Below are 19,731 nucleotides of genomic sequence, written 5' to 3'. Positions count from 1 at the left end.
GACTTAAGAGTTAAGATTTTATATTCTCATAAACTTCAAACTAACTTTTATAAAAACAGATTACCATGAAGTCTGGAATAAACAAGCTAGACCTGATTTTTATATATGGTATAATTAAAAAGGGAACAACTGAACTAACTATCTTGTTCAAACACACACATCATCTGTCTAAGACATTTTCAGATAACCAATCATTCAGGTTTGCAGAATATCAAATGCATTTCTCTATTTATTTATTTTAGTTGTGGGTCCTTCTAGTTGTGGCATGTGGGACGCTGCCTCAGCATGGCCCGGTAAGCGGTGCCATGTCCACGCCCAGGATTCTAACAGGCGAAACCCTGGGCCGCCGAAGCGGATGACGCGAACTTAACCACTTGGCCACAGGGCCAGCCCCAAGAACTCATCTTTTTCAGTCAGGTAATATAATGCCTGTGGACTGAAGTGCATTGATCGCGTATTTTTATTGGTCCAAGCAGACACTGTTGGTGGGGAGGTAACAATATACACCACTAGATGAGGGGCAGAGTGAGTACTGGTCAGCCAGGAGCCCAGCAGCAAAAGTGAGGATGCTCAAGGGAAAGCAAGATTGCTTCAATATTATAGAATCAGTTACTATACATTAACAAATTAAAGGGGGAATATGAAATCATCATCACTATAGATGAAAAAGTAAATTCCATAAGATTAAATATTAATTCCTGACGGTAAACTAGGAGAAAAAGACAACTACCTTAATAATATCAAAATTATGTTCCAGAAATCACTAGCACACATTGTACTTAAGAGTGAAATACCAGACTAGACCTATTTCTGTTAAGATTAGAAATTAGGCACGGGTTTCTATTTCAACCTACAAAAACAAAAACCAGTTTAAGAGGCAAAGTGTTTATTTGAGATCAAGGAATTGCAATTGGGGAGGACAGATTCAGGTAGAAACCCAAATAGTGTCCCAATTACAGGAGAGGGGCTTAGGATTTTCATAGGAAAAATGGAGGAGACTGAGGTGAGTAGTATCAAGAGGGTTAACTGATGCTAGATGAGGTGAGGCTGGGATGTCCTTCATAGATTGGCTTGAGGTTCAGCCATCAGGCAAAAAGGCTAGACTCGTACTTCGTTGATTGTTTAGTGATTCAGTCATCAGCAGAGTCCAATTTCATGAGTCCTAACAAACAAGATATTCTTTTTGTTAGTGACTTCTTGGAATGTTGATGTTTTGGTCTAGTTTGGAAGATAAAGAAAACAAGACATGCAAGGCAATTCCTCTGAAATGGCTGCTCTGGCTCTGTTTTAAAGATTTTATTTTTCCTTTTTCTCCCCAAAGCCCCCTGGTACATAGTTGTGTATTTTTAGTTGTGGCTCCTTCTAGTTGTGGCATGTGGGATGCTGCCTCAGCATGGCTTGATGAGTGATGTCATGTCCATGCCCAGGATCCGAACCAGCAAAACCCTGGGCCACGGGAGCAGAGCATGCGAACTTAACCACTCGGCCATGGGGCCTGCCCTTAGCTCTATTTTAACATAGCTCGATTCATATCATCTTTTACACTATCATTTTTGCTATTTTTTATCATTCTGTTGAATGTTCTAGTCAATGCTACAAGAAAAATAAAAAGCATAGTATCAGAAAGGAAAAGCAAAACTATTATTTGCAATGATATATTCTAGATATATACCTAGGAATCCCAGGATAGTCAACTTAAAAATATATCAGACCGATGGAAAGATCAGATATCCAGATATAAGATGAATATTTTTAAAATATTAGCATATACATCATGGTCATATGGACTAAGCAGAGATTATAAGCAAGCCAACAGTGATAAACTCACATAACATTCAAGGCTGGCATAACATTAATACGAAACTTGATGAAGTTTAGAATCACAACACCACCACCACCACATACACACTCGCAAAAACACACACACACACACACGCAGACCAATCTCATTTATGCGATAGCTTTTCTTTAGCTATAATTGGTAAGAAAGTATACTGGAAGGAAACTCTACTTACAATAATAACCTATAAAATAAGTAGAATAAACTTACCAAGGAATATCTGACACTAATATGTTGAATTTAAAAGAAGACTTGAATAATTTGAGAAATATGTCATATTCCTGAATGAGGAGTTTCAATATTTTAAACATAACAATTCTCCCTAATAAATTCAATGCACTCCTAATCCAAACCTCAAAAAGAGTCTGGGTGGGTGTGGAGAAGAGATGAAAAATGCATTCTAAAGTTCCTCTGGGAGAATAAATTACTTAAAATCACCATGAATATTTTGAAGATGAAGATTAGTCATAGGAGACTTGCCCTACACAATATCAAAACATATGGTCATATCATCAATTACAGTTATTAAATAGTGTGGTACTCATCCAGGAATCAATAAATAAAGTGAAATGTAGAGATTCTATGCATACTAATTGATTAATGGTATGATGTAGATAGTGTATTTCCATATTTCCAGTCAAGGGGAGAATACACAGATCGTTCAATATATGTTAATTGAATAGCCATTTGAAATATATATAATATAATACAGGAATATGTACATATTCCTACTTCATACCATACATTAAAATAATTATGAGGAATGTGAAATGTTTATATGTAAAAGGGAAAACATTGAAGTAATAGGAGAAAATATAGTCTTTGAAGGGAAGAAGTTTTGTTAGCATGTACCAAAACCAGAAATTGTAAAAAAAGATTGACTGCGAGTGCATCAAAAGACACCAAAAACAGCTAAAATGCAAAAATTGAGGAAAATACTTAAGCATATATGACAGGAAATAAAGTTAATATTCGTAATGCACAAAGAGCCTTTGCAAATAAATTATGAAAAAGATAACCTACTTGATAGACAAATGAGCAAAGGACAAGAAAAGACAACTCAAAGAAGAAATGCAAATGACCAACAAGCGTTTGAAAAGACCTCAGACTCAGGAACAATCAAAGGAACGTAAATTAGAGTGAGATACCTTTTTCTTTTTCCTGTTAGGTTGGCAAAGATGAAAAGTCACGTTGGTGAGCATGTGAGGAAATAGACTTTGTTGGTAGCAATGTCAATCGGCACAGCTTTTCTAGAGGTTAGTTAGGCAATATGTGTGGAGATTTTTTAATGTGTAAGGCCTTGAATTCAGCAATTCCACTTAGAGGAGTTAATCCTAAGTAAGCATCATGTGTAAAGATGAACAAAGATGTATACTGCAGCATCAGAAACAGCTTACATTTTATGACAGGGGATTGGTTAAATGAATTAAGATATATCCATAGAAGAGAGTACATAGCCATTAGAAATAGCAACATAGGCCACTAAACATTACTAAGAGGAAAAGAACAAGTTGCACTCATATCTTGCTGGCAGGAGAGTAAACAGTAGGGCAGTTTGTCACTATCAAAAATTTAAATGCAGAAATGCTTTAACTCAGCATTCCACTTTTCTAAATATATATAAAGATATATACAAGTTCTCTCTATGAAATTTGCCTTTTTTGCCAGACTTTTTTTTTAGAACAGTTTTAGACTTGCAGAGAAGTTGAGAAGATAGTACAGAGAGTTCCCATAAACCCCCGCACTCAGGTTCCCCTATTATGAAGATCTTACATTAGTACATTTGTTACAATTAATGAACCAATATTGATACATTATTAGTAACTAAAGTCTGTAATGCACTCAGATTTCCTTAGTTATTTTCCAGAGAAAAAAGTATTATTTTTTTATTGAGAAATAATTGACATACAACCCCACGTACGTTTAAGGTATATGGCATGATGGTTTGATTTACAAATACCGTAAAATGATTTCCACAACAGGTTCAGCTAATGTCCATCATCTCACATAGATTCTTTTTCTTGTTTTTTACCTAATGTCTTTGTTTGTTCTAGGGTCTCATCCAGGATATTATGTTATATTTACTTGCCATATCTCCTTAGACTCTTCTTGGATATGACAGTTTCTCAGACTTACCCTGTTTTTGCTTATCTTGACAGTTTGGAGGAGTACTGGTTAAGCAATTTGTAGGATACCCCTCTATTGGAATTTGTATGACATTTTTCTCATGGTTAGACTGCAGTTATAAGTTTGGGGAGGAAGACCACAGAGGTAAAATGTCACTTTGAACATATCATATCAAGTGTGCATGCTATTAACATGATTTATCACTGTTGATGTTGTTCTTGATCACCTGGCTGAGACAGTAGAGGCATTTAAAAAAGAAAGTCGTAAAACACTAGAGTTAATCTAAAATACCTATCTAGGTAAGGGATAATTGTACATGCACCCAGTGGCATATTGTGCGAAGATTAAGAATGAAGAGGTAGATCTATAAATGATATAAAAATAATCAAGTATAAAAAATGTTACGAATAGTATCATCTTATTAATATGAAAAAGAACATACATAAATATTTGTATATGCAAAAATTTTTTTCTGAAATGATACAAAAAGAAATCTTAAAAGTGACTGTGTCTAGTGTGTGGAAATGTGAGATGGGGAGTACTTCACTTTTCAATGTAGTCCCGTCTCTCCTGTTTGAATTTCTACCCGGAGGATGTGTTACTCTTATAAGTGTGACTTTTTAAAGCAAGTTGATCCTATTTTTGTAAAATAAACCTATTTTTCTCTGTGCATTGAAAAAATGAATCTAGAAAGATAGGCATCATTATTGATAGGCTAATATCTCAGTAAATGGCAACTCCATTTTACCAGGTGCACAGGGAAAAAACCTAGGAATCATATTTGACTCTTCTCTCTCTCTCTCACCCACACTTAACCCATCAGCACATCCTGTGGGCTCTATCTTCAAAATATATACAGAATCTGACCACTTCTGTTCCCACCGTGGGTCCCTGGATTACTGCAATCCAGACTGATCTCCTTGATTTCACCCTAGCTCATCTGCAGTCCGTTGTCAACACAAAAACCGGAAGTCAAGTCATATTATTTCCTTGCCGAGAGCCTTCCAATGGCTTCCATCTTATTCTGAGTAAATGCCAAAGTCTTTACAGTGACTTAGAATGCCCTAGTTGATCTGTGCACTGTCCCCCACCTTCTTACCATTCACCCTGACACACTCATTCCTTTCCTTTCATACTGGCTTCCAATCCCTGTGCACACTCCCTTCTCAGAGTTGGTGCACCTGCCATTCATTTTGCCTGAACACGATCCTCCTACCAGATTTCCCACCATCTGTTTAACTTGCTCCCTCACCTTCTTCAGGTGTCTGCTCAAATGTCAGGAGTTCAGGAGCAGGAATGGGCACTAGTAGGGGAGCAGTGGATTTGCCGGGAGGCCATGGCAATGCTCCTGGGAAGAGAAGAATGGTGGCCCAGCACGGTAGCCATGGAAGGTGAGGAGTAGATGGATTCAAGAAATATTTAGGAGGGAAAATCCACAGCGGTTGGCATTTGAGGGCTCAAGGAAGAATCTCAAATTTATCAGGAAACTCAAGAGGAGAACCAGGCTTAGGGGAGACAATGAAGACCAGGATTGCAAGAGACTTTTACTTTTTATGTATTATATGTGATGGGCGTCTGAGAATACAGAACTTTGAGCATGAGAATTGTCATTCTCCAAGGGGTTCTTAACCATTTTTGTGCCATGCACTCTTTAGATAGTCTGGTGAAACCTATGAACACGTTCTCAGAATAACATTTTTAAAAGCACAAAATTGAATACATATCATTTCACAGAAACAAATTATAGTGAAATTCCGGGGTCTGTGGGCCCCAGAGGAGGACTCCTCTGTGGAGCAGCTCCTGCCTGAGTCTTCCTCCCTGTCTGAGTGGCCACATTCAGCCGCGTGTGTATGGTGAATGTTCACAGTGCTGAGGAGGGATACAGGGACCCTGGTGACGTCGTCAAGTGTGGCTCAGCAAGGGCAGCAGACCACCACTTTCACAGCAATCCTGAGTGGAAGCAACACAAGAAAATCAGCCAAGAAAGGGATCAGCTATTCACTGGTGACACTGTGCTGTTTGGAAGCAGCAGGCCTGGCACTTCTGCCTGAGTGAGCCCGGGGTTCTTGGCCAGATAGGGGGAAGAAGGAGAGGGAGCCTCAGGAAGGAGGCCCTGGACTTCCTGCACACAGGAGCACACGGGGCACAGGTGATGGAAGGGAAGAGAGGGGAGATGTTACTGCAGCTGTGCCGCAGCCCGACGTCAGGGGTCACGTCTATCTCATTCATTTCTGTATTTGAGAGAACTTTTACAATGACCGTATATGACTTTTGTAACAGAAAAAAGTAGACTATGTAGGGCTTTCCCTCCATTTCATTAACGATATTGTCTCATTAACGTTGCCGGGATTTAAACATCTTAAACCTTTGGGCAGATGTTGTGGAATCTGAGAAAGGACTAGCAGACCCTGGATTACACAGACCAAAGGGACATGTCTGCCGAAAGAAAGAGATGGTGGAACTCCCTAAATTCTTACTCTTTAGACATATTCCCATGACTCCGATGGTAGTAAAGTGGTAAAAAAAATGCTCAGAGTATACAGTGCTCAGGAGACCTTGTTGTTATTGACCCCTGAACTGAGGGATCCCCAGGAATAACATATGCCTGGAGACGGATGTTTTCCGCTGTGTGGTCTCAGAAGAGCAGGGAGGTGTGGAGCCCCCTGGGGAGTTTTAGGTGTGGAGGGGTGAGTTTGGAGCAGGAATGAGCATAGCTGCTTTATTTAGTTTTACGTGTTAGACTTCTGCTCCTCCTTTGAACAAAGGGATTGGGGCTAAAATAAGTTTGAAAACAATGCACTAAGATCTGTTATTTATTAGAGATCTAGATTCGACTTGGGATAAGTAAGTTCTAGGTGAATAGAACAGATGTTACTGACCCTCTAACGAGCATATACAGGTCAAATTTGTGGATTCGCAGAGTCCAGTCAAGGACGGGGCCAACAAGGAGCGTCCCAGGTGCCAGAGAACTCCCCACATCACTGGATGGTATAGACAGCAGTGAAAATGAAGCAAGATGGAGAAAAGTCCATTTATGGAAACTTCTCTGGGGGAGATGACAATAGGTGGTTAGAAAGCATTCATTCACTTGTTCATTAAATACTCACTGTGTGCTTTCTGTACACCTAGCATTGTCCTGGATGCTGGGGATGAAGAGTGATCAGAAAGCCAGAACCCTGCCCTTGTGGAGACCACATTCTAGTGGGGGACAGAGACGGTGCAGAATCACTATAGAAAATGTCAGGCAGTGACGGGGGCTACGAAGGAGAGGAAAGCGGATTAAGGGGACAGTGACAGGGGAGGAGCACTCTACACAGGATGGAGAGGGAAGGCTTTTCTGTCAAGGTGACTTTCAGCAGAGATCTGAAAAGGGTGAGGGAGCAATGGGGAAGAACATACCAGAAAGAGGAAACAGAAACACAAAGGCCAGGAGGCAGGAGCTTGCAGGGGCATTTAGGAACAGGAACGAGGCCAGCGTGGCTGCAGTGGAGAAAGACAGGGGAAGGGGATGGGTCAGAACACTTTTCTACAGTGATGGGTGGGGGATACCCATCTCCAAGGCGGCTTGCTCAAGAAGCAGCAAATCATGGCTAAACTCCTTCTAAGATGTGTAGGTCTGTGCGGTGTGTTTGTGACGGGGCTTCTGTTTCCCCGAGTGTGTGGGACTTGCAGATTTGCAGCCTGAGCTGAACTTCTCAGAGCAGGGCCCTTCCTGCACACTACTCTCAGCCTCTCTACGTAAACGGTGAGTCAATACTGAAAGAGCAGAGGCTTGAAGTCGCTTGAAATTATTAGCCTGCCTTGGTGCCTATTTGCCCCTGAAATCTTTTCGTCTGATGACCAGATAAAATGACAAGGGTCTGAAAACTTAGAAAAAGATCACTCCCTTGCTTGGGCCCCTTCCATCTTCAAAGCCGGCAGTGGCCGGTCAATTCTTTCTCCTGACGCCAAGTCTCTGGTTCTTCCCGTTCCCCATTTAAGGGCTCTTGGGATTACTCCGGGCCCACCCAGATGATCCAGGATAATCTCCTTATTTTAAGGTCAGCTTTCAGCACATCTAATTCCATCTGCAAACTTGACTCCCCATTGCCATCTAACATAACACGCTCACAGGATCTAGGGATTAGGGTGTGGGCATCTTTGGGGGCCGTCGTTCTGCCTCCCACCATCGCCCTCGGTAGATGCAATGCAGTCTTCTTCTCCTGGCCTTGATTTCCTATTGCAATGTTAATTGTATTGTGTTTATGCTCTTTAATATAAACTGCCTCAAACCTATTTTGAAAAAGAGGCAATGAAAAATGGACCCTAATATATTTAACAATACTAATTATGGACAGACTATATGGTGGTAGAGGAGGTCCTGCCCCCCACTCCCCACCTCGCCATTGAAACAGAGGGAGTGGGGCTACTTCAAGAAGTGAGCTGGTAATCTTGGACCACTCTTGTTTTTTCAGAGCTAACAGTCCATTTTACAATATTCTCAATTCAGTCTTTGGGGGAAAAAAGGACTAAATTGGCCGCTATATTAGTTATCAATTCTTGCTTAAGTTACTTCAGAATTTAGAGACTGAAAACATGAAACATTTGTTATGTCACTGTTCCTTTGGGTCAGAGGTCTGGGTGCAGCCTAGCAGGGTGCCTGGGGCTCCAGTTGCAGTCAGGGTGATATCTGAAGCCTTGACTGGGTGAGGATTCACCCCCAGGCTCGGTCACGTGGTTCTCAGCAGGATTCGGTTCCTCAGGGGTTGTTGGACTGAGGTGCTGCAGTTACCTGCTGGCTGTGGGCTGGGGGCCTCCCTCAGCTCTTTGCCACGTGGGCCTCTCCACTGGGGACTCACAACACGGCAGCTGGCTTCCCTCAGAAGGAAAGCCCAAGATGGAAGCCACAGTCTTTTTGTAACCTTATCTCAGGGGCGACATCCCATCACTTACTTTTACCGTACACTATCTATTAGAAGGGAGCACTGGTCCAGCCCACGCTCAAGGGGAGGGCCTGCACAAGCTCATGAACACCAGAAGGATGGGATTGCTGGGAGCTGTTTTAGAGGCTGCCTATCACAATCACCATCTGAGATTTTTCCAGTTGAAGCACCAATTTAAAATGTCATTGAAAATTCACCTGAGATTTCTGCAGCTGCAGCTTTGGAATCCATCCAGTACATGTGGACACAAAGAAATGTGTGTCACTTTAACCCCGGTCAAGGAGAGAGAGATGTAGAGGATGTGACACTAGAAAATGATGCATCTCAGAAGCAGCAATTTACAACATATTGTCACTAAACGTTTGATTAACAAATATAAGCTGAATTATATTAAACAAAGAGAAGCCATAATACAATTGTTACCACTATCTACCATGATAATTACAGACAGAATTTCGCTATGTTAGAGCTGGTTTTCCCCCCGCAGTGTTTGCCAATGACATTATAAACAACAAAACAATGAAAAGGCAGGAGATGTATGTTGAAATAAGTGGGACCTAAGAGCTTATTATAAGAAAAGTGGAAGTAATAAATATTAAGCCAAAGCCAATTTCTCCATTTCTGGAATCCATTCTAGGGTAGCAGGAGAACTACCATACTAATCAAAGTAAGAGGACTGAAGGAGAACCATAGGTCAGGACGTTACAGAAACCCACAGCATGTCTTTGATTATTGCCAGAGCAATTTAATACAGAATAAATAATATGGCATAGCAAATGTAATTCTATAGTGAGAGACTGATGATACTGGAAAACTCAAAAGAAATGAGTATTATACGAATAGCAATATCTCTGAAAACATAGATATCACTTATATTTGGGTGGTTTTTTAATGATAGCCAGGCATATATAATTTTTGAAAAATATTTTTATTACTCCCCTTGTCTATTTTCCTTTTTCTTTAGTTCAATTTCCTTTTCCTTACCTATCTAGTTTTTTCTGTTTCTTCATTTTGTCATTTCTTAAGTTGCTGTTGGTTAAACTTTGCTTCTAGTCTCAAAAATATAACTAGGTTTTGCAATAATATATCTTGAATCACAGGTATGCGAAACAAATATTTTAACTCTTGTGTGGCTCTCAACTTATTTTCCTCAAGAGAGGGTATTGAGAGGATAGTAGCTTCTACATCTGATAGATCTTGCTACACAACAGATTAATTGAGCGTCCTCCTCTTTTAATATCTTTGATGTTGAATTCGCCCAGGTCCAGGGACTTTGTGTTTTAGTATTAAAATATGAGTCAAGCATGACAATTGTGATACCACTACTAATAACAAATATTTTAATAGCTTTATTGAGGTAAAATTGACATACAATAAAACAGACATAAAAAATTGGATTTGAAAATCACTTTTTTATTTCCACTGTATGATTGTGCTTTGAACATTTTGATAAAAATATTTCTCTCAAGGGGCTGGCCCCGTGGCCGAGTGGTTAAGTTCGCGCGCTCCGCTGCAGGCAGCCCAGTGTTTCGTTGGTTCGAATCCTGGGCACGGACATGGCACTGCTCATCAAACCACGCTGAGGCAGCGTCCCACATACCACAACTAGAAGAATCCACAACGAAGAATATACAACTATGTACCGGGGGGTGTTGGGGAGAAAAGGGAAATAATAAAATCTTTTAAAAAAAAAAATGTTTCTCTCAAGGTAGAAAACAAAAAGGTTTGTAACAGATATTTTCGATGATATCCTTGGTGGATATGGCAAACACTGTTAGTCGCCAATGCAGCCATGTTAAGAACCCTAATTTTTTTCAGATTGTCAAACGGCAGTGTACACAGGGAAGTGGGATCCATCTTGAGCCCCAAAATATAGATTATGATTTGCCCAACCCCATTTGTTTTTGCTTTTGTGTAGGTAGGTGACCCAGTCCTGGTCAATGAGATATGAGTCAAAGTCTGTGGGGCACTTCTGAGGAAAATATCTCCTCCGTGTCAGCTGTCTTGGGACTACGAGGAGCCAAGCCAATCCACTGAGGATGCAGAGTGGAAAGCTGAAGGATCCAGGTCTTTAAAGACTTCTCGAGCTGCACATTAACCAAGTCTGCAGCAGGCCTGCTTCTGAACTTCTTGTTGAGTGGTGTTATAAACAGCCTCATCAGAGCCACTGTGTTGCATAACTCCGGGGAGAACTCTCCACGTCGTACAACATGGTGGTCCTGGATCTCATTGGTTAAGCCACTACAGTTGCAGCCAAAAGCATCCTAGTCCATAAAGTGGGGCAGATAGAGTTCCAGTATTAAGAAACTGCCTCTGGGAACCAGTTTATACCTTGCAAAAGACTATTATTAGAAAGTTTTAAATTGCAAGTAACAGAAGCCACAGTTCAGATCTAAACAATAAAACCAATTCATTGGCTAAAGTCCAGAGGGAGGCAGGCTTCAGGGGGTTTGAGCTAGAGTTTCTTGATGTCATCAGTACTCTGGCTTTTTTCCCCACCTCATGTTCTCAACTCTGTCTGCCCCGTGTACTGGCTTCTTCTTCAGGTTGGCTTTCTTCATGGTAGCAAAACATTTGCTCTTGTTTCAAGCCTCCCATTTCCACATCCCACCCCTCAGACTCTGACTGAGTCATGGACTTAGCCTGTGTCACCTGCTCTATCTTAGGGGCTGAGGATAGAAACAGTATTCCGAGAACCTCATGGGTCCCTAAAAGGAAAGTGGAGGTTAGAAAGGAGAAATGAAATACTGGGACCCAATCATGAAGCGTCCACTGCATGGATGAGGGTTATAATACAAAGGGACTTTTTAAAAATGTGTTTGGAATTTATTTATATTCTACTTATTCTCAAAAGAATGTGAGATAGAGAGAGCCAATAATGCTAGGCCCATGGATTACGAATAAAGCACGAGATTTGGTGAGCTCTTGGGGAACTAAGAATAGACTTAGTTGTCTGTGAGCCTCTGCTAAGTCCTAGTTTGAACATTTGTGAGATAGAACTTCTGTTTATTTCTAGAACTGGAAGTCAAGGCAATCAATAGTGATGAAGCAGCTGCTTCAGGAGAAATGTCAAACTCTATGCTCTTTAAAAATGTTAATGTAAAGTTTTAAAATCTGTGAACTCTTTTCAACACCTTCACTTTTCTGAAATCCAAAATTACGAGTATAAAAAAAGAACACAGTGCAACTCAGTCAAATCCATAGACACTTACTGGCACAGCTGCCATTTGCACCAGAAAATGAAGCAGAACTGGCCGGATGCACAACTAGGTCTTTGCAGAGGCACCTGCAATCCACAGCCTGTGTCTGCACAGCTTCCCGGCACACGGTCCTCGGTGGTAAGCCGTGGTCATCAAGAGCCTGGCCTAGGTCCTCACCATCCTGCAAAGCTTAAATTCATTTCACACCTGCTTTTGAAACTGGAAATACTGCCAACTTATTTCCTCAGATGGATTTGGCAAAAATTCCAGCATACTGTACAAAATTATAGATCAGACTAAATCCAGTTCTCAAATTCATTGGACATCTGGAATCAGTAAAAAATGTGATATCTCCTTCAGAAAGGACCCTGATGCCCTCAAAGGACCAGGGCAGCACAGACTAGGAAGGAGAAGCTGTGCTCCCAGGATTGGCCGGCCCGGGGCCGTCTCCCCTCAGGAACATTCCTAGACAGGTAATGCTCTCCAAGCCCAAAACTATAACAACTTTGCTACTGTCTCTCAGAAAACCATTCCACAAGCTAACTGCCTTTGGTATGGAAACGTATTCCCGGGCTGAACTGCAAGGGTGATGTTGAAAACTCAGTGCGGTGCAATGTGTGTAGAAACAAGCTGCTCAGGAGGGGCAGGAAAGAGGCGGCCAAGGATTGTGCTTTACTAGTGGTGTGGGATGGTTGTTCAAGCAATTAACCTTTTGGGTTTTTTTCTTCGAGTTTTAGAAAAGACAATTTGGGCACTTTAAATAACCACGGCAGTGCTATGTTCACACTGTAAGTAGGAAGTACAAACAATGGAAACATAGACATTTCCCTGACCATTAATTCCAGTTTTCTCTTTCATGTTCTAGAAAGACCGTATAAGGCAGTGGTTAAGAGCTTGCATCCAGACTTGACTGCCTGAATCCCAGCTCTGCCACTGGTTAACTAGGTGATCTTGGGTAGATTACAAGCTTTCCATGCCTGGGCTTCTTTATGTGTAACCTGGGGATCACTGTCTGTATCACAGGGCTGTTAAAAGACTTAGTGAACTAACATAAGTAGACCATTTAAAGCAGTAAGCACCATTTACGCATTAGTTATAATTATTTGTGAGCTTTCACATACATCTACTGAAGGAAGTTTTATTGGAATCTCGAGATGACTAAATCAATATGTACTTCCATACTATGTTTTTGCAGACCAAAGTATCTGCTTTAAAAGGTCATTTATCTATCTCATTAAAAGACGAATAGCACTATTAGTTAAAAGTAATTTAGACTATTATATTAGAAGTAGTCTTTGTTCTGTGCAAACATCCCAAAATGTACATTATTTTAAGGTTCTACAATTTATTTAACAAATATTTATTGAGCTCCTACCCTGTGTAAGGCATTGTTCTAGAATGGGGTTGATGGGTATGTGTGTGTATGTTTGTGCAAAATCCTTCCTTACATGGAGCTTTGTATCCTTTCAAGAGGACATGGACAGTAAAGAAACAAATAGACGATATGTCAGGTGGTGACAAGTTCTATGAAGAAATATAAAGCAGAGTCAGGGTAGAGAGTGATGGAGAGTGGCGCCCATAAGGAAGGTCTCTCTGATAAGGTCACACTTGAGAAATGACCTGAAGAAGTGAGTGAATCAGCCATGTAAATATTTGAGAAACGGGGTTTCCAGGAAGAAGGTACAGCAAGTGCAAAGGCCCTGAGGTGGGAGAGTGCTTGTTATATGTAAGGAATGGCAATGTGGAATTCAAACCTAGGAAGTCTGTCTCCAGAACCTGCATTCCATAGTCCCACATTATCTTCTGCACTTTCCTCCATAAACTCTCTGCTTCAGACAGGAAGATTATGTGAAAAAATGGTCATCTGAGTTAAATATAAGTTATATAATCTTACATTTATGTGTTCCATTGACTTATACATGAATTCCAAAGAATCAGCATGAACAACAAATTTAACTTTTCCTTTTCAAAAGTAGCTCAGAGTAGGAAGCAAAATACATTAAATTCAGAGCAGCAACGAGGACATTCTGAAATGTTCCTTAGCCTAGAAAGACCCTTGGTGTAGGGTTTTTGTGAAAATTTTGCATGTCTAAGTCTTTTTCTGGGGCAAGTGCTGGGTCCCTGAACCCAGTAAAACTTGAGAATAACCACGTCAGTGAACAGTGTTTCAGAACTCAGAAATATTTTTGTTTTTTTAAAAAAAATCACAAAGGAACAAAAATGTAACAGAAAAATAGACGTTTTTGATTATCTTAATTTGAAAATTGAAATATAAAGGAAAACAATTGCTTTTATTTATTCATTTTTAAGGTTTTGTGGATAGGGCACCATTTAGAAAATTACTAATTAGCAGAATCAAAGCTGAGGATTTAAGTCTGGAAGAGCTTATTTTGAGGGCAACTTGTAAACAGTAGCAGACGTCTTCACAGAAAAGCAGCCACCTGGCTAGAGCAAGATTTGGAGGAACACGCACAACTGAGTATTATAAGCTTTCTATTTCGGAGGCAGAGCCAGAAATTCTGGGTAAAGAGAATCTAAATCAGTGGTTCTAAACTAAGAAAGTGTGTTATTCTTGGTCTGCTGAGAATCAGCCTCCAAGATGGGATTAGAAGGCAAAGGATTTTATTAGGGGAAACATCTGTGTGAGAGAAAACGGGGAGAAAGGCAGACGAGCTGGGAGCCCGTCCAACTGCTGCGGGTCTGACTGAGGGAAGGAGCCAGGAGGAAGGCTGGGCAGCCGTCCCAGGGCGCCCACAGCCTGAGGGAGCTTCAGCGCGGCCGCCAGAGTCCCGGAGCCGCGTCCCGCGCTGGAGCAGGCCTGTCTCCAGGCCCGGCCCGTCGTGGTGCCCGGCGTCCCTGCAGCCCTCGCTCGTTGGCTGGGACCAGCCTCCCCGCAAGCCCGGCGATGGAGCTCAGCGCGGGGCCCTCCGTCAGTTGCGCCGCGGGTGACGGCGGAGAGGCGCAGTCTCGTGGCCACAGAGGAGGTAACTGGATCACCCGCGGAGCTGTCTCTGCGTCTCCCACCACCGCCAAGCCCAGCCCCTCCGCCAACTCGAGATGTCCTCACGCCCCCGTGGGCCCTGCGGCCTCGGGGGGAAGCGCTGCCTGGCAGCCGGCAGCTAGTGAGGGTGGGACACGTCCTTCACGTGTTCCGCGTTGGTACAAGGGTTTGAGACCATGGGAAAAAGAAAAATATCTCCTGTTTTGATGTTTATTTTATGAATGCATTGTTGGGAAAGATCTTTCATAAATGGCTTACTAAGGATTTGTTACAAGGTTACTCAGTAGCTGATAAATTGCTGTGTCTTCATCTCTGATTTATTGTAAAAGTTCATGGGACAAAGTTGTTTGGTAAACAGTTCCCGTGGTCATGTGAGCGTGATTCCAGGGACGTTTCAGGAAAAGACAGGTTTAGATGTCTGCTAGTGAAGGGTAGCTCAATAAAGAGGGTGCTGTGACTACACGGCCAGGAGCGTGGGAAGCACACCCACGCCCCGCCCCGGCCACGCCCCCGGCCACGCCCCGCCCCGGCCACACCCCCTCCGCCCTCAGCTCTGCTCCTCGCTGACAGCTCCTCGCAGGCTCTTCAGTGAAGCACTTCCCACCTACTACGGTGCACACGGACGGTGTCTTTTTCCGGAATGAGATCTGACCTAGAATATAGCATTTGCTTATAAATAGGCGTCTCCCTCTGAACATGAGTACGCCAGTCCTGAAAATCCAGTGTTAAATGCCACAAACACAACCGGTCCTATTTGCCATTGTTTTGAAAGGGAAAAACTGTAACGGCTACCGGTCAATGCTTAAGCTTTTCCTAAAATGCAACACTACACAGTGAAAAGCCCAAATGTAATAAACAATGTTCATGTTAAAATGTAAATGTCTCAAATTGTGACTTTCGGATCACCAAAAAATTAACAGGCTTATTCTTGTATTAATGATTGCTTCGTATGCAGCAATGTGAACAGTTTGCACGTCCTATGTTGCTGTGATGGTTCATTTTATGTGTCAACTTGACTGGCCCAAGGGATACCCAGACAGCAGGTAAAACATTGTTTCTGGGTGTGTCTGCAAGGGTGTTCCTGAAGAAATTAGCTTTTGCTTGAGTAGACTACGTAAAGTGATGGCTCTCACTAATGTGTGCGGGCACCATCCAATCCACTGAGGGCCCCAAAGGCACAAAACGGTGGAGGAATGATGAATGCCCTCTCTCTCTTGTTTTTTTTCTCTGAGGAATATTAGCCCTGAGCTAACATCTGCCGCCAATCCTCCTCTTTTTGCTGAGAAAGACTGGCCCTGAGCTAAGACCTGTGCCCGTCTTCCTCTATTTTATATGTAGGACGCCTGTCACAGCATGGCGCGATGAGCAGTGCGTAGGTCCGAGCCTGGGATCTGACCCAGAGAACCCCAGGCGCCAAAGCCGAGCGCGCGAACTTGACCCCTGCAGCAGCCACCGGGCCGTCCCCCACCCCCCTTCTTGAGCGAGGATGTCCATCTTCTGCCCTCAGCTCAGAGCTCCTGGTTCTCGGCCTTCAGACTCCGGGCATGACACTGGCCGACTGGGCTGGTCCCAGGACTCAGGCCTCAGGCCTCAGGCTGAAGGACACCACCGGCTCTGCTGGCTCTCTGGCTCTCCAGCTTGCAGATGGCAGATGGTGGGACGACTCAGCCTCCGGAAGTGCGTGAGCCAGTTCCTGCAGTAGATCTCCTCTACTCCCTTCACGTGTTGGTTCTTCCGGTTCCGCTTCTCTGGAGAGCCTGACTCACGCAGCAGCGGACCCCGTCTGTGGCCCTGGCCTTTCCTGCAGCTGCTGAGTTCCGGCTGCCAGCACCTGAGACTCCGCCTGAGGGCTTCACAGTCCACTGAGCTCACAGTCCCCGGACTAGGACTTTGTCACAGGGCCGAAATGTCTCCAATAACGCCCCCTGGGAGCAGTTCTCACCCAATGACTGACAGAGTGGGTGGCTAAAGACCACTGCTCCCTCACTCCTGATGGAGTAACTCTGAGGCATGTGTCCAACACTGACTACCTTACCGGTGTTTCCCAGATCCTTAACCGAATAAGATATTTAAACTCGGATCCTTGTCTCTATTTTCTGCTTTTGAGGAAACTAAACCAAATATTGAACCACAAACTTTATGCACTGTGGATGACTATGATGTTTTGATCTCTTTCTTAGCTCCAGCAACGTCCCAGATGGACATCCCCTTCATTGACACTCAGCACACTTTTCAAAATATCTATGTGTGATTCTACCAATTTTATTTAGAATATAAATCATTACTTTTCTCCTTCTTCCTTTTGTTTAAAATGTTGTATTAAGTTTTCAGGATAGAAATATAAATCGTTCTATATAAATATTGCTGAAAACATTATTTCAAGAGATATGACATTGTATGGAATTGAGCATTAAAAATCAAGAAGTATCAAAAAGTGGAAACAAACAAAATGTCTATCAGCTGATCAAAGGATAAACAAAATGTGTTATATATGAACAGTGGAATCTTATACAGCCATGAAAAGGAGTGAAATACTGATACATGTTACAACACAGATAGTCCTTGAAAATATGCTAAGTGAAAGAAGCCACATGCAAAAGGCTACATATTGTATGACTCCATTTATATGGAATGTCCAGAATAGGCAAACAAAGAGACAGAAATAGATTAGATTAGTGGTTCACAGGCCTGGAGGAAGGGCAAATGAGGCTGACTGCTAACGTATATGGGGTTTCTCTTGGGATGACAAAAATGTTCTGGAAATAGATAGTGGTAATGATTGCACAACCTTGTAAATATATTAAAAACCACTGAAATCAAGAGGCATCCTCCCAGGGAAGATGTTTTGTGGGACATACCTGTCCTGCCTTGCAAGGATCTCTACTTATTTTCTAGTGGAGTAAGTGCTAGACTTAGTTATGAACCTTCCCACTTTTCCTCTAAGATGCCTTTCTGCTCAATGCTACCGATGGCCCTCTGGGAAGATTGCTTGCCATGGACCTTGTTCTTACGGCTTAGAGAGAAGGTCTGGATCATTTTTGGAGGGAGGCTCTCAACAAGCTCACCTCGGAAGTAGGGCTTACAGCACTCCGCCAGGGTGCCAGCTGGGCTCTCTGCAGCAGTTGCTCCCAGTCCCTTGTGCTCACAGAACAACTCATTAGCACCTCACCTCAGGCCTCACCCCGTATCCCTCTCATCTGCTCCCTTGGGGCCTCACGGTCACGACTGAGGCATGACACACCGCAGGACCTGCCTAGCATTCCTGACACGTGCTGGTTTGACCAGGCAAGTCCTGAGGCTGCAGGTAGGCAGGCAGGAGTGTCCCTGGGTCTTGCCCTCATCTTGCTGGCTCTCCCTCGACCTATAGCTCACTCAGAGGAAGGCCCTTCTGCTGACAAAGGCTTTGGTGTGTCCAACAGCTGCCCAGAGGGCCAGGTAACAATTAGGAAGAATGCAGAAGTGAGTGCCCCTTGGGGCTAACTTTGACCACTGAGAGAGAGTAAATGTGAAGAAGCAGAAAAATGAATACTTCTCCTTTCTCCCTGCCCTCCCTCCCACGAACTGTTCTGAGAAGTAAGGTTCCCATACAGCTGCTTGAGAGCCGAATGGCGTGACTGAACACGCCTTCCCCTTGCTCTTGCTTCCTGGTATCGCGTTCGCACATTAGTTTTGCCTCAGGCTCTGATTTCTAGAGGACCTGGGGTAAGACAGTATATCATTTTCTCTTACAAAAAAGCATCGCATGCTGAGAGCAGAGACTAACACACACTGGGGGAAAGTGTTGGTGCCCAGTAGAGCAGGCCATCAAGACACAATACATCAATCTGGACAAACAAGACTCTCGAGTTTACTTCCTTGCTGCTAGACAGAACCACCACTTGATTTTATGTGGTATGCAAATTTACATTTTTTAAAGAAAATTAAAACTTTATACCACAGCCAGCTTGCTAAATTAAAATATCCTCTTGTAAATCAGCATTTTAACCTATGTACCACAAGCACACAAGCAATAAGCATAACATAAAATTAAATTAAACACACTAGCAAACATCCAGCTAAGTGAGTTTTGTCCTTAAAAATATTTACTCTTGGGGCCCGGCCCGGTGGCGCAGGGTTTAAGTTCGTGTGCTCCCCTTTGGCAGCCTGGCATTTGCCGGTTCGAATCCGGGGAGCTGATCTACACACAGCTTGTCAAGCCATGCTGCGGCAGGCATCCCACATAGAAAATAGAGGGAGATGGGCAAAGATGTTAGCTCAGGGCCACTCTTCCTCAGCAAAAAGGGGAGGATTGGCAGCAGGTGTTAGCTCAGGGCTAATCTTCATCACCAAAATAGAGAGAGAGATTTACTCTTGGAGGCTAATAACTTCAAAATTCGTGCAACTATTCAAAACAGTTTGGGAACTAGTGGGTGAGTTTGATGTATGGGCACCTCACATGGGCCATCAGGACAGCCAGCCCCTCCCAGTTAGCACCTTTTTTAGGTACTGCCTGAAGACCCTTGGAATAAGACTGACCAGGTCAGGGCTTCCCAAACTTTTACAGCTGTGCCCCCTGTAGCTACTCTCTTCAGTGTGTGTCTCAGGCATGGATCCTTCCACGACACTGGAGACAAGAAATACTGCATTTCTTGAACATCCTAA

The 19,731-nt window shown here is 42.9% G+C and overlaps 1 pseudogene; it reads left to right on the top strand.

Annotated features, from left to right (window-relative positions):
* LOC139045281 (elongation factor G, mitochondrial-like) overlaps positions 1 to 15,969 on the top strand; it is a 55,764-nt pseudogene extending 39,795 nt beyond the window's left edge.
* Positions 15,970 to 19,731: the final 3,762 nt, after the last annotated feature.

Source organism: Equus asinus, chromosome 5 (assembly GCF_041296235.1).
Source record: "Equus asinus isolate D_3611 breed Donkey chromosome 5, EquAss-T2T_v2, whole genome shotgun sequence".
NCBI classification, from domain to species: Eukaryota; Metazoa; Chordata; class Mammalia; order Perissodactyla; family Equidae; genus Equus; species Equus asinus.
The sequence above is the reverse complement of the archived record's forward strand: the minus strand, read 5'-3'. Positions and strand labels throughout refer to the sequence as shown.